Genomic DNA, 13354 nt, shown 5'->3' with positions numbered 1-13354 from the left:
TGGGGGAAGGCTGGCAGCTGGATGGGCACTCTTAGGTGTTACTGATTTCTGGGTGATACAAAACACAGCTAAAGAAGGCTCAGATTCGGGGCGCCTGGGTGGCTCAGTGGATTGAGCCCCTGCCTTCGGCTCAGGTCATGATCTCAGGGTCCTGGGATCGGGTCCCGCATCGAGCTCTCTGCTCAGCAGGGAGCTTGCTTCCCTCTCTCTCTCTCTCTGGCTGCCTCTCTGTCTACTTGTGATTTCTCTCTGTCAAATAAATAAATCTTTAAAAAAAAAAAAAAAAAAAAGAAGGCTCAGATTCCAGGAGACAAGTAATTTCACACTTTTCAAATGTCAGGTGGAACTTCTAGGCCGTAAAAGCCAGTTAGGACAGATTCAACGATTCTGACGTTTACATTAATAAAAAGCGGTGGTCCGAGGATTTCAGGGCATGTTTCCAACAATTCCAACTGACAAGTGGTGCCCGGACTCCGCGCCTAGCCTGGCCAGCCTGGGAGCGTCCGCGGTCCCGCTAGGAGCGCAGGCACCGCCCCTCCGCGCGGTTCGGGGTGGGAGCGCGAGCCGCCGTTGCCAGCCGCCGGGCGGAGGGCGAGGAGGGGCTGTCGTGCGCTCCCACCCAGCCCCGGTCGCCATCTTCCGACGCGTCCTTTCCCGCGCGGGCTCCAGCCCCAGCTCTCGGCCCTCCTCTCGCTTAGGAAGGGGCTTCCTAGCCCGCGCAGCTGCAGGGAGCTGCGCGTCTCGGGGGAGCTGGCTCAGTCCGACGCCCAGGCGGGGCAGGGGGTGGGGCCGGCGCGGCGGCGCAGTCCTCGCGCGGCTCTCCGGGCGCGCGCCGCCTCTCGCTCCGCCCGCGCGCGAGCCTGGGCGGGGAGGGAGGGGCCAGGAAGCGGCCAGCGCGCTGGGGAGCGCAGCTGCGGGCGTGGGGGTGGCAGGAGCCGCGGAGCCCGCACCGAGAGCGGCTGCGGCTGGAGCCGGCGGTCCAGACAAAGGCGACGGTGAGTGCCCCGCCGGCCCTGGTCGTGCACCGGCCCCCACACCTCGCCCTCGCGGCCTCCTGGGCGGGGGCCCGCAGCCTCGAACCCCCGCCGCCGAGGGCTCGGTGGGGAGCGCGGCCCGGCCCTGCCCCCCGCGCGCTGCGGGCTGTGGGCTGAGCCTGCGGCTCCATTTTCAGGTCTGGGCGAGGTCTTGCTGCGGACCCTGCCTTTGGTTTTTCTTCCATTCCTTCTGAGAAATGGTTACATGCTCAGTTCAAAATTGACGACAGGCGGGCGGCTGAGGGAGCCAACCGCCAGCCTGATGTAAAATGGAAATGAAAAGGCCCCCTCCCCCCAACTTTGCAGGTCTGGGAGTCGGGAGGGGAGGGGCGGAGGGCAGGCGGAGAGGGCCGGGGTCCTCCAGGTGTGAGTTCGGGGGTGGGGCGGGAACCCCTGCCTGCGGAGCCGGAGCTCTTTCCTGCGGGGGGCGGTGCGTTCCGCCCGCGGGTCTCGCCTCGCTTCTCTTTGGGCCCCGGAGAGAAAGCCCTGCCTGACCACCTACACGGAGGAGCTCGTGTTACTCGTACAGGTTGTCCTTCCTTTGCCGCTTCAGTTGTGATTTTTGGTAACGGGTGTGGTAGGTAGCGGCTGTCTGATGCCCCATTTATCGCCGAAAAGCCCCGGTGGACCGATTTCATGTGTACTTGAAACAACATTGGAATTTCTCTGTAGTTGCTGTTATTTCAAATGATAAACTTTTGTAGGGGAATTTGGTGCTGATGTTCAGTTTACAGAACTGACATTTTGTTTAAAGCGCCTGGCTTATAGTAGGTGCTCAGTAAAATATTTGAATGAATGAACGAATCTTGAAACGTGAAAACTGATTTCACAGCTTTTAAAAATTTAGGCACAAACCCTCTTGACTCAAGGGGGAAAAAAAGTTGGGAAACAACATGCAGTTTCTGTTTATATGCTGTTTTTTTAAATTTTTACCCACCATACATGTAGTGTTGATGATCAGTTATTATCAATGTTACAAGTGTAGGAAGTATAGTTGGAATGTGAAATTTTTCATTTGGAGGAAAAGTCGGTAGACATTTTCTGTTATTTAAAAAATAAGTATTAAAAAGACAAGGGTTATTTCTGATTTTCTTTCGAAAGAACAGAAATTAAAGAAGAGGTGTTTGGATTGTACTTTGTTCTTTTGAGACACCCAAAGTCTATTTCATTATGAATAGATAAGTTTATGTGCTTTTGGCGGGGCATGGTGGCATGGTCTTCAGTTGCTTTTTGAGCCAGAGGGTCTCTAAAGTTAGGGGGAAAAGAAAACTAATGTTACACTAATTAAACCCTACCGTTTATTCAGCGGGTGTTCATTAAGTACCCATTATGTACTGGCACCTGTGTTGGTTGCTGAGTTTCTAGAAGCAAACAAACCCCACAATTATCGCTTTAACCTGAGCGTGAAGTTCTTTCCTTATCGATGTTGCCAGTAAGGACTGTCTTACACCCTTACTGCCTACTTACAGGAAAGCTGGCAAGTGGAGTGCAGGAAGTATGGATCCCTAACAGTCTATTTAAAGGTTAATAAGTAAAAAAAAAATAAATAAATAAAAATAAAGGTTAATAAGTAACTTCATAGGGTTGAGATTATTGGTTTGCATTTTCTTATTGTCAGTTTAATAAAATCAGTCTACATTTTAAAATGAAGGGAGGAAAAGGTTTAACAAACTAATTTTTTCCCTTCCTTCCATAGTGGATGATTTTGGTACAGTGTGTTTATAGGAGAGTACTTCTGGTTGTTTTCTGTAAATAATCTTTGCTATACAGTATTTTCTATTTTTTAAATTCTCCAAGGAGAAACAGTGGATTACTTTTCTACAAGAAATGTTTTAAATAAAGCACCTATTTGGAAGTTTTATTTTGACCTTTTAGTCGCTATTTACAGATAAATACAGTATTGACTTAATCATGGTGAAAAGGGAAGGACTACTAGGGAGAATTTGTGGTTCCATATTTGGACTTTCCCCCTAGTATTGCGACCGTGATGGAACTGCTTACTAAAAGGAGAATGCTGTTTGTAGTATTTATTCTGAACATAAGGTTGCATTGTGTGCGTTTGTCTTAAATATATAGAATTTAAAAAAAAATTTTAATTTAATTTATTTATTTGAGAGAGCGAGACAGCGAGAGAGAGCATGAGTGAGGAGAAGGTCAGAGGGAGAAGCAGACTCCCTGTGGAACTGGGAGCCCGATGTGGGACTTGATCCCAGGATCATGACCTGAGCTGAAGGCAGTCGCTTAACCAACTGAGCCACCCAGGCGCCCCATGGGATTTTTTTTTTTTTAAGTGTTTTTTTTTATTTGGCCTATCCAAAGGCCAAATTGATGTGTCCCAGTGTCATTTTTTTGAGCATTACAAAATAATGTAGATTAATAAATTTTTTCATAGATGGCATTTCAGTTTAGGTAGATTGACTTGTTAACACCTTATACATTATTGAAGATAATATGTACTTTTAGATAGAACTTTCAGGTTTTTATGTTGGCTGTTTGTTTTTTGTGGTTGTGCCTGGGAGTAATGTGGAAAGTAATCTCAAATTTTAGTGGTAGAGGGTTTTGTTTTATTATTTTTTTAATGTACATTTATTGTAGGAAGAGTTACTTTGACAATATACTGTTGATAGTCTGGTGCTGATGAGAAACCTAGTGTAGTAGGTGATAATAGTGATGTTGAAGAAAGTGTAAGCAAGGTGTGATACGTTGAATAAAATGCTTGGTGTATTGTATTTGGTTAAGAACTTCATCATCAGAGCTCCTGACAGTCAACGGTATAGAGAAATACTAAAATTTTTTCAAGAAATAAAAACCTATGGGAAACCTGGGTGATTTGGTAGGTTAAGCATCTGCCTTTGGCCCAGGTTGTAATAGCAGGATCGTAGGATTGAGCCCTGCGCCTGCTCAGCGGGGAGCCTGCTTCTCCCTCTCCCTCCACCACTCCCCCTGCTTGTGCTGCCTTGCTCTGTCTCTGTCAAATAAATAAATCTTAAAAAAAGCCAAACCCATGATTATGTTTTTGTACCTTTAAAAAATACTATATTTTCATAGTATTATTTCTTTTTTTTAAAATTTAAAAAATTTTTTTATTTTTTTTATTTGACAGGGATCACAAGCAGGCAGAGAGGCAGGCTCCCCGCTGAGCAGAGAGCCTGATGCGGGGCTCGATCCCAAGACCCTGAGATCATGAACTGAGCCAGAGGCAAAGGCTTTAACCCACTTTAACCCAGGCGCCCCCATAGTATTATTTCTATCTCAGAATAGTTTATAATGTTTTGAGTCTAAATAAATTCCAGGATCATCCCATTTTATAATTGTTGCAGATTTGAAATGATGCTTTCTTCCTCAGGGTATGTGTGTGTGTGACAGGATGGGAGTAGGGAGTTTGTTCGTTTTTTTAAGACCCTTCAGAATGCTTTGCAAAGTGTTTCCTTTATCGTATGTAATTAATAAAGTGATTTAAGAATGATGCCCATAAAAAAAGCATTGCAGCTGTGCTAATTTTTGTATAGGTCATTAAAATATCAATTAGCATGTGTATAAAAACATTTCCAAAATGCTTTGTAAGTAATTTGTCACATTTATTCTCTAGGACAGGTTACTATTAAGTTTTTTTATATCTCAGGTGTCACTTTCTGGAAGTGTTTAGGTTTTCGTCTGCTTTTGGATGAGTCTGGGGTACTTTTGTTAACATGTCTTAAGTTTTTTTTTCCTCACAACTGGAAATGTGTATTGGTTTTCATCTGTTATAGTGTTCTTAATCTCAGTCCCCATGAAATATTTTAGCATTGTACTGAAAATTGTTAGTGATGTTTTTGAGAGGAACATTATGGATTCTCTGTACATTCTTGAGAAGAACTGAGTGAAATGTGTACTTATCCTTAATTCTTACTTATTAGTTGGGTGAGGGAATTTATCCTGATTTTTTCCCCATACTGTGTGGAAAAACTTGAAATTTAGCTTGTTAATAATTAACTTCATGCATACTGCTGCCTTACCTCAAAGCTTAAGAATACTGGAACTTTTCTATAATACAAACAAATAACAGGGCAGGATTTAGCTGAAAGAGTTATGGGAATCCATCCAAAGGGAGTTTCTGAACTGAAAGCCAAAAGACTTGGTAATAAGCTATCTTTATCATGACACCATAAAATACCTGCAAATGTATTTTAGTCAAAATGGATTACAGTAAAACAAACTCTCTCTTTTTCCTAGAAAGCATTAGATAACTGCATGTTAAATTTAAGTATCTTTGAAAATGACTAAATGATGAGCACTGAAATTTTTTTTTTTTAAGATTTTATTTATTTATTTGACAGAGACACAGCGAGAGAGGGAACTCAAGCAGGGGAATGGGAGAGGGAGAAGCAGGCTTTCCTCCGAGCAGGGAGCCTGATGCCGGCCTCGGTATCAGGACCCTGGGATCATGATCTGAGTGGAAGGCAGACGCTTAATGACTGAGCCACCCAGGCGCCCTTAAATTTTTATTTTATATTTTACGCCATTAGAAATTCATGCTAAAATTTGTTAAATCTTTGATTGGATTATTGTAAGCATCTTTTAGTAACATAAAATCTTTTTGTTCCATGTAGCTTAATAATATACTTCCACTTTTTGCTTAATAAAGCAAAACTGAATTTTTTGTATATTCAGAATTGTATATATTTTGTACTTACATATGGTGAGAACCCAAGGGTATTTGTGGAACTGGTAGGTGCAGTGGATGGGACTTGATAAAACTTAAGGAGAAAACAACTTTCTTCCTGTACCTTTAAACTGTCGCTGTAGAGTAAATATTTCCCTGCCTCTGGATGAGCGTTTAGGAATTCTTGTTCTTACTTGTCAATGATAGTTTTACTTTAGTCATTACAAGGTACAGTTCAGTATAATCAGTGTTAAAACTCTTACATAATTCAGAACTTCTCTTTATGGCTCAGAACTTCTTGAGTCCTAGAAGTCTGCTTTGGAGCAAGAGTCCTAGTAGGTGTCTTTTATTTTACTAGCATCACTGTGCTGTCCATTCAGCTGCCCAGGGTCTAACTCAGTGGGAATAGAGAATTGGGGGTGGTGGTGGTGGTATGTTTTTAATGTGGCTCATCTTCTTGTGCTCTGGCATTGGTGCCTTCTGAATCAGGCAGGTTGTTCAAAGTGGACTTTCTCCAGAAGTGCTGGAAATGGTTTTCTTGGGGATTCCACGGCTGGGAACCTTCCAGCTACAATTCTTGTGATATAATTCTTCCATTACTATCCCTTCATCTTCCAGTTTCTCTCATCTGCAGGCTCACTGTGCCTAAGGAGAGGTTTTGCTTTAGTCTTCACAGTAGTTCTGTGAAGACTACTTTTTAACTGGACCTGCTCTTTACTAAGATTATTTCATAATATGCAGTTCCGTGCATTCCACTCAGACCTCAACATTGTACCTTTCCAGTTCTTTCTGTTAATTATTCCCACTTAAACAGGACTTCTGTGTCTGGGACCTATAGCATGTTGCTAATGTACTGTCCCAAGCCTCCTTTCTCCATATCCATGCTTTGAATCCGTGGTCCTCTGTTACAGATTTTACTTTTGTACACCCTCAGTTCTCTGTCGCACTTCTTTACTGTACTCGTCTAGCAATCTGCCCCCACCCCTTCTCCATCTAGTCTAGCCTGTACATGGCATTTGAGTGCGACTTGAGGGAAAAAAACACCAATGATCACCTCATCTCCCTGTAAATTCAGGAGAGTTCTTCATGCTCCTACAGTTCTGTAATCTTAAATATTTAATTTTTAAAAGTAATCCCTACACCCAACATGGCTCTCCAGCTCAGAAGCCTGAGATCAGGAGTCACACATTCCACGGCCCAAGTCAGCTAGGTGCCCCAGTACTGTAATCTTAGTACATTTGTTGATTGAATCACTCTCCCACTCCCCTAAGTGACTATTTTATCTCTCTCCTGAAACTCTCTCACTTCTTTGCATTTTCAGCTGATGACTTTGCTTCCTGTATATTAAAAATGAAAGCAATCAGAAGAAACTTTTTAATCTCTTTTTGCATTTATACCCACACTTCCTGCATTTTTTTTTTTTAAAGATTTTTATTATTTGACACAGAGAGAAAGAGACAGTGAGCACAAGCAGGGGGAGTGGCAGGCAGAGAGAGAGGGAGAAGCAGGCTCCCCAATGACCAGGGAACCCGACCTGGGGCTCGATCCCTGGACTCTGAGATCATGACCTGGGCTGAAGGCAAATGCTTAACCAACTGAGCCACCTAGGTGCCCCCTGCATTTTCTCTTATGCCATGAACTCTGTGCATTGCCTCAGTATTCATCCCAGGCTCCTGCCTGCCAGTGAGCTGCGTCATCCCTGTTTGCCATTTCTACTTGATCATTCCTGTTTGTGTAGAGATATGCTGAACTATCTCCCATCTTTAAAACAAACAAACCTCCCCCAACACCACATTTTTCTTATTTATGGCCATCAGTCCTCTGTATCTCTTTTGGATCCATTACATTCAGTTTTTTTTTCTTTTTCTTTTATCTTCTTTTCTTTTTCACTCTAACGACTTTTTTTTTTTTTTTTAAAGATTTTATTTGTTTATTTGACAGACAGAGATCACAAGTAGACAGAGAGGCAGGCAGAGAGAGAGAGAGGAGGAAGCAGGCTCCCTCCTGAGCAGCGAGCCCGATGCGGGGCTCGATCCCAGGACCCTGGGATCATGACCTGAGCCGAAGGCAGAGGCTTTAACCCACTGAGCCACCCAGACGCCCCATCACCCTAACTACTCTTGTTGAGGTTACTAATGACCTCCTTGGTGATATATTCCCTAGTCAGTTTTCAGTCCTAATCCTCTTGATGTAGCAGCAGCAGCATTTGTCATGGTTGATAATTTTCTTCTCTTTGAAACTTTTTTTTTCTTTGCTTCTGGGACACTATTACTTATTTTTAGTTTGTTTTTCTGATTCTTTTTTGTAGCCCCAACTTTTAAAAAATAGGCAGTGTCCCAGAGCTCTATGTTTAAGTCTCTTCTATATTTATATGTAGTCCTTTGTAATCTCATCCTATTCTCTAGCTAGAATTACCATATATTTCAAACTAAAAATGTTCTCTTCAGCTTGGATCTCTTTCCTGACCTCCACACATGTGTACCCAACTTTTGAGTCGACATTCCGAATTAGGTATCCCATATTTCATAAGTCAAAACTGAACTTTTCATCTTTGTTTCTCTCCTACCCCAATTATTGTTCTTATCCCATCTCCCTCATCTTAGAGGTGTCAATCCCATCTTTTAGTTTTTTGTGACTGAAACCTTGTAGACACTTTTTTCTTTTTTTTTAAGATTTTATTTATTTGAGAGAGAATGAGAGAGAGTGCACGAGGCAGGGGCGGGGGTGAGGAAGAGTCAGAGGGAGAAGTGGACTCCCTGCTGAGCTGAGAGCCTGATGCAGAACTTGATCCTGGGATTCCAGGGTGATGAACCTGAGCCAAAGGCAGTCACTTAACCAACTGAGCCACCCAGGCGCCCCCTTGTAGACATTGTTGATTTCACTTTCTCACACCCCCACATCTAATTCAAAATAACGTATCATGAAAGTATGTCCTGTATTTACTTTAAAATCTATCATAAGACCACTCATGACACTCTTTTCTAAGCAACCATCATCTCTTGCCTATTTTATTTTAGCAGTCTCTTTCCTGGTCTCTTTGATGCTTCTGCCCTTTTTTGTTCTCAGGACAGTATCCAGGGTGATCCTTTTGAAATGAAGTTTAATTATGTTACTTGGATGATCAGAATCCTTCAGTGGCTTTCCTGAGAGCAAAAGCCAGAATACAACAGGGCCTCCAAGGCCCTCCATCATCTGTGCCTCCTACCTCTCTGATGATATGTCCTATTACTTTCTCCTTGGTTTATTCCATGCCAGGCATATGGGTGTTCTTGAGCTTTCTTGAACCTGCCAAGCACAGTTTTGCTTTAGTATCCTTAGGGAAAGAGCTTTCTTTTATTCACTGCAGAATATCCAGTATTTTTAACAGAGACATGCCCATGATGGGCATTTACATTTGCTAAATGAGTGACTGCTTATCTTGTTATTCATGTCTTTGAAGACAGCTTTTATGCATGTTTGTATAACCAAAAGTATTTTTTTTTTTAAGATTTTATTTATTTATCCGATAGAGATCACAAGTAGGCAGAGAGGCAGGCAGAGAGAGAGGAAGGGAAGCAGGTTCCCTGCTGAGCAGAGAGCCCAATGCGGGGCTCGATCCCAGGACCCTGAGATCATGACCTGAGCCGAAGGCAGTGGCTTAACCCACTGAGCCACCCAGGCGCCCCTAACCAAAAGTAGTTTGACTAAAAGTATTTCACTTAAAACCATGTAGTCCTAGAAGAATTAAGTAAAAACTTTTAGATACAAGGAGAAAAAGTATGTTAGATTAATTTTTGTGTATGGAAAGTGAAAACAGTGGGAAATGATTATGGACAGAGGAGGTAGGAAAGCAACAGAGAGGTAAAGTAAACGCAATAAAAAGAAAAGGCTGATTTGGAAGTAGGGTGACAATACTTAAACTATCTTTAGCTTGCTCCGTACTTCTTTTGGGCTTTCTTGAATTCTTTTTTTTTTTTTTTAAGATTTTATTTATTTGTTTGACAGAGAAAGAGAGCGCGAGTGCGAGAGAGCATGCGCACAAGCTGGAGAGAGAGAAGTAGGCTTCTCAAAGAACAGGAAGCCCAAGGTGGGGATCCATCCCAGGATCCTGGGATTCATGACCTGAGCTGAAGGCCGACAGTTAATGACTGAGCTGCCCAGGTGCCCTTATTTCTAGAATTCTGAGGGTTGGTAATTTACATGGACTTGGGCTCTTGAAGTTGGGCTATATTACACCTTTCTTTTATCAGGGATATTGGTTCAAGTGAGTTTGGGATCCAAAACTTGGTTGGTTTTCTATTGCCAAACTCCTTTTGTTAAAAAAAAAGTAAGTTGCTGTTTACCGACTTTATCTGAGGATATTCTTAGTATTTCTTAATTGTTTTGTAGAGAGCCCAAACAGAGGTATCATAGCTTTAGAGAGAGATTTTCAGCATACACAAATTTATTAGTATGCTGTGTTTTCTCTGTATTGCACAGCATGTTTACCACCCCCTCGGAAAAGGTGGGGCCTATAAGTAGTTTTATTGTAGTTCTGTCGTAAGCTAGCAGCTAGCTACATTAATGTGCACAATTTTATTGAGTGTATTTATAAGCATACTTGTGCTCATAAATGAAAAATACTTGAATGCATATAAATGCATTTTTAAAATTGTAATTTAATATTTAGGTAGGAAAAAGGAGTGTGGGGGAAATTAATGCAAACTTTCAGTCTTTCATTATGCTGAGACAAGATTTTGTAAACCCTTTTAAAAATTAATTAATTTTAGAGATTTTATTTTTAAGCAATCTCTGCACCAAAACGGGCTCAAATCTACAACCCTGAGACCAAGAATAATACGCTCCACTGACTGAGCCCGGCAGGTGCCCCTAAAATTTATTTTTAAACTCTTTTTTTTCTAAGTTATAAGTCTAATTTCCTGTTGATTGAAAAAAATCTTTAAGGGGTGCTTGGGTGGCACAGTTGGTTAAGTATCTGCCTTTGGCTTGGGTCATCATCCCCGGATTCTGGAGTTGAGTGCCTGGTGGGCTCCCTGCTCAGCAGGAAGCCTGCTTCTCCCTCTCCTTATGCCTCTGCCCCCCTCCCCCAACTCCCGTGTGTGTGTGTGTGTGTGTGTGTGTGCGCGCGCGCGCACACGCGCATGTGTGCACGCCCGCGTGCATGTGTGCGCGCCCGCGTGCATGCATGCTCACACTTCACACTGTTCTTGCAAATGGTTAAATCTTTAAAAAATCATTTAAAGAAATTGTTAAAAGAGGTGGCTTAGAAGTTCCTGAATGAATAATTTTTTATGCATTAAGCATAAATTATTCTCCAAAAACCAATCTAAACATTTTCCTATTTTTTTTTTTAAAGATTTTATTTATTTATTTATTTGGCAGAGAGAGATCACAAGTAGGCAGGGAGGCAGGCAGAGAGAGAGAGAGAGAGAGGAGGAAGCAGGCTCCCTGCTGGGCAGAGAGCCCGATGCGGTACTCGATCCCAGGACCCTGAGATCATGACCTGAGCCGAAGGCAGCCGCTTAACCCACTGAGCCACCCAGGTGCCCACATTTTCCTATTTTTATGTAATATACAGTAATTTGTCTTGATTGACTTGTCTGATGGGACAAGTCATGTGGCCATAATTTCATGTGGCCACAATGCGGACTTAATTTTCATGGTCATAGAGGTATGGGTATGTATGTGTTGGTATGTATCGTTTGTTCTTATAATATGCAGATGTAATATAAACTTGTGTATGCTTTATATTTTACTTTAACTCCTAAGCAGTGATATCTGTAAGTCAGATTTGGTATATTTTTCTTATATTAAATAGGGAATTAAAATATAAAAATTTGCATATTAAAACATGACTTTTAATTTTTTTATTAAAATCTTTTTTTTTAAAAGATTTTATTTACTTATTTGGCAGACAGAGATTACAAGTAGGCAGAGAGGCAGGCAGAGAGAGGAGGAAGCAGGCTCCCTGCTGAGCAGAGAGCCTGATGCGGGGCTCAATCCCGGGACCCTGGGATCATGTCCTGAACTCAGTGGCTTTAACCCACTGAGCCATCCAGGTGCCCCGAAACATGACATTTTTTAAAGTTTATATACAAATCTTGTAAAATCATTTTGGATGACAAACTAACAAGTGTTTCCCTACGGTTTTGAGTTAATTGTTCTATTTTGTAGGGTAATTATGTAATCTTCATTAGAATTTGACTTTGGTCTATCTGAATTCATGTTACCATTTCACATATGAAATACCCATATTGGATTAATAAGATCCTTATTTCTGGGACACCTGGGTGGCTCAGTCTGTTAAGCATATTTCTCTTGATTTTTTTTTTTTTTTTTTAAAGATTTTATTTATTTATTTGTCAGAGAGAGAGCGAGTGAGAGCGAGCACAAGCACAGGCAGACAGAGTGGAAGGCAGAGTCAGAGGGAGAAGCAGGCTCCCTGCGGAGCAAGGAGCCCGATGTGGGACTCGATCCCAGGCCGCCGGGATCATGACCTGAGCCAAAGGCAGCTGCTCAACCAACTGAGCCACCCAGGCGTCCCTATTTCTCTTGATTTTGATTGAGGTCATTATCTCAGGTGGTGAGAGAGAGCCCTGCATGGGGCTTTGCACTGGGTGGTGGGCTCTGTGCTGAGCATGGAGTCTGATTAAGATTTCTCCACCTTCCCCATCTGCCCCTCTCCCCCATCTCTTGCGTGCACTCATTTTCTTTCTCTCTCTCTCTGAAGAAAAAAATCCCTATTTCTGAACTAGTAAGTAGTTAAACCTCTAAATTTATTTCAGGTATATTCATAGTTTGAGGCCTGCGATGGCCTGCTTTAACTTCATAAAGTTCTAGGTGGATTATGAAGTAACCAAAATAATCATATTGAGAAAAGTGAATATAAGTAATAGGCTGTCAACCAAGTCTCTTAGGGGGTTGTGAAAGTATGCATGCATTTATTCATTTAACAGATTTACCACACTACTCTTCCCAGTCTACTCAGAATAAAATACAAACTGTACTCTCCCAGAAAATACAAACTCACTCACACTCTGTCTATATAATATGGACCTTACAGCCTTTCAGAGTGGCTTACGTTTGCTCACTGCCTTTAGCCACAAATTTCTCAAACAGGTCTTGCTTGTTGGTTATGGTTTTTATACTAGTTGTTTCCTCTGTTTGAAATTATGGTTCCCAGATCTTTGCAAGGGTAGCCTCTTATCTTTAAGATCTCAGCTTAAGTATCACCTAATTTCCTCCCCACTCAGTTTAAAATAGCACCCTCCCATCACTGTTACACTTTCTTTATAGCATTTGTCAGACCTTAAATTAATATATATATATATATAGATAGATAGAGAGATGTAATATGTATTTTTAAAGATTTTATTTATTTATTTGACAGAGAGATCACAAGCAGGCAGAGAGGTAGGCAGAGACCGAGAGGGAAGCAGGCTGCCCGCCGAGTAGAGAGCCTGATGTGGGGCACCATCCCATGACCCTGAGACCATGACCTGAGCTGAAGGCAGAGGCTTAACCTACTGGGCCACCCAGGTGCCCCCAAATAATATATTTTTAATTTAAGTGTGTCCTAAAGTAGATCATAAGCCTATGAGAGCAAGGAACTCCTTTTTCTTGTTCCTTGCTGTAACAATGCTCAGAACAATACATAACACTAGATAAGTGTTTAGTAAAAAAGTTGAATGAATAAAAT

At 42.1% G+C, this 13354-nt stretch overlaps 1 protein-coding gene across 28 annotated transcripts in view; it reads left to right on the top strand.

Annotated features, from left to right (window-relative positions):
* The first annotated feature begins 418 nt into the window (after positions 1-418).
* The window catches only part of CDC42SE2 (CDC42 small effector 2), a 116912-nt gene continuing 103976 nt past the window's right edge, over positions 419-13354 (top strand). For 3 of the 28 annotated variants that reach the window (XR_014310321.1, XR_014310322.1, XR_014310323.1), the window contains exon 1: positions 419-995. The gene's annotated coding sequence lies outside the window, so the exon portion shown is untranslated. Of the gene's footprint in view, positions 996-5350; positions 5502-9660; positions 9817-13354 lie in introns of all 28 variants that reach the window. The other 25 variants (XM_082725774.1, XM_082725770.1, XM_082725763.1 and 22 more) reach the window with 17 other exon arrangements.

This window comes from Mustela nivalis, assembly GCF_964662115.1.
Source record: "Mustela nivalis genome assembly, chromosome: 3".
In the NCBI taxonomy this organism is placed as follows: Eukaryota; Metazoa; Chordata; class Mammalia; order Carnivora; family Mustelidae; genus Mustela; species Mustela nivalis.
Note: the sequence above shows the minus strand (reverse complement) of the source record. Positions and strands in the feature narration are given on the sequence as shown.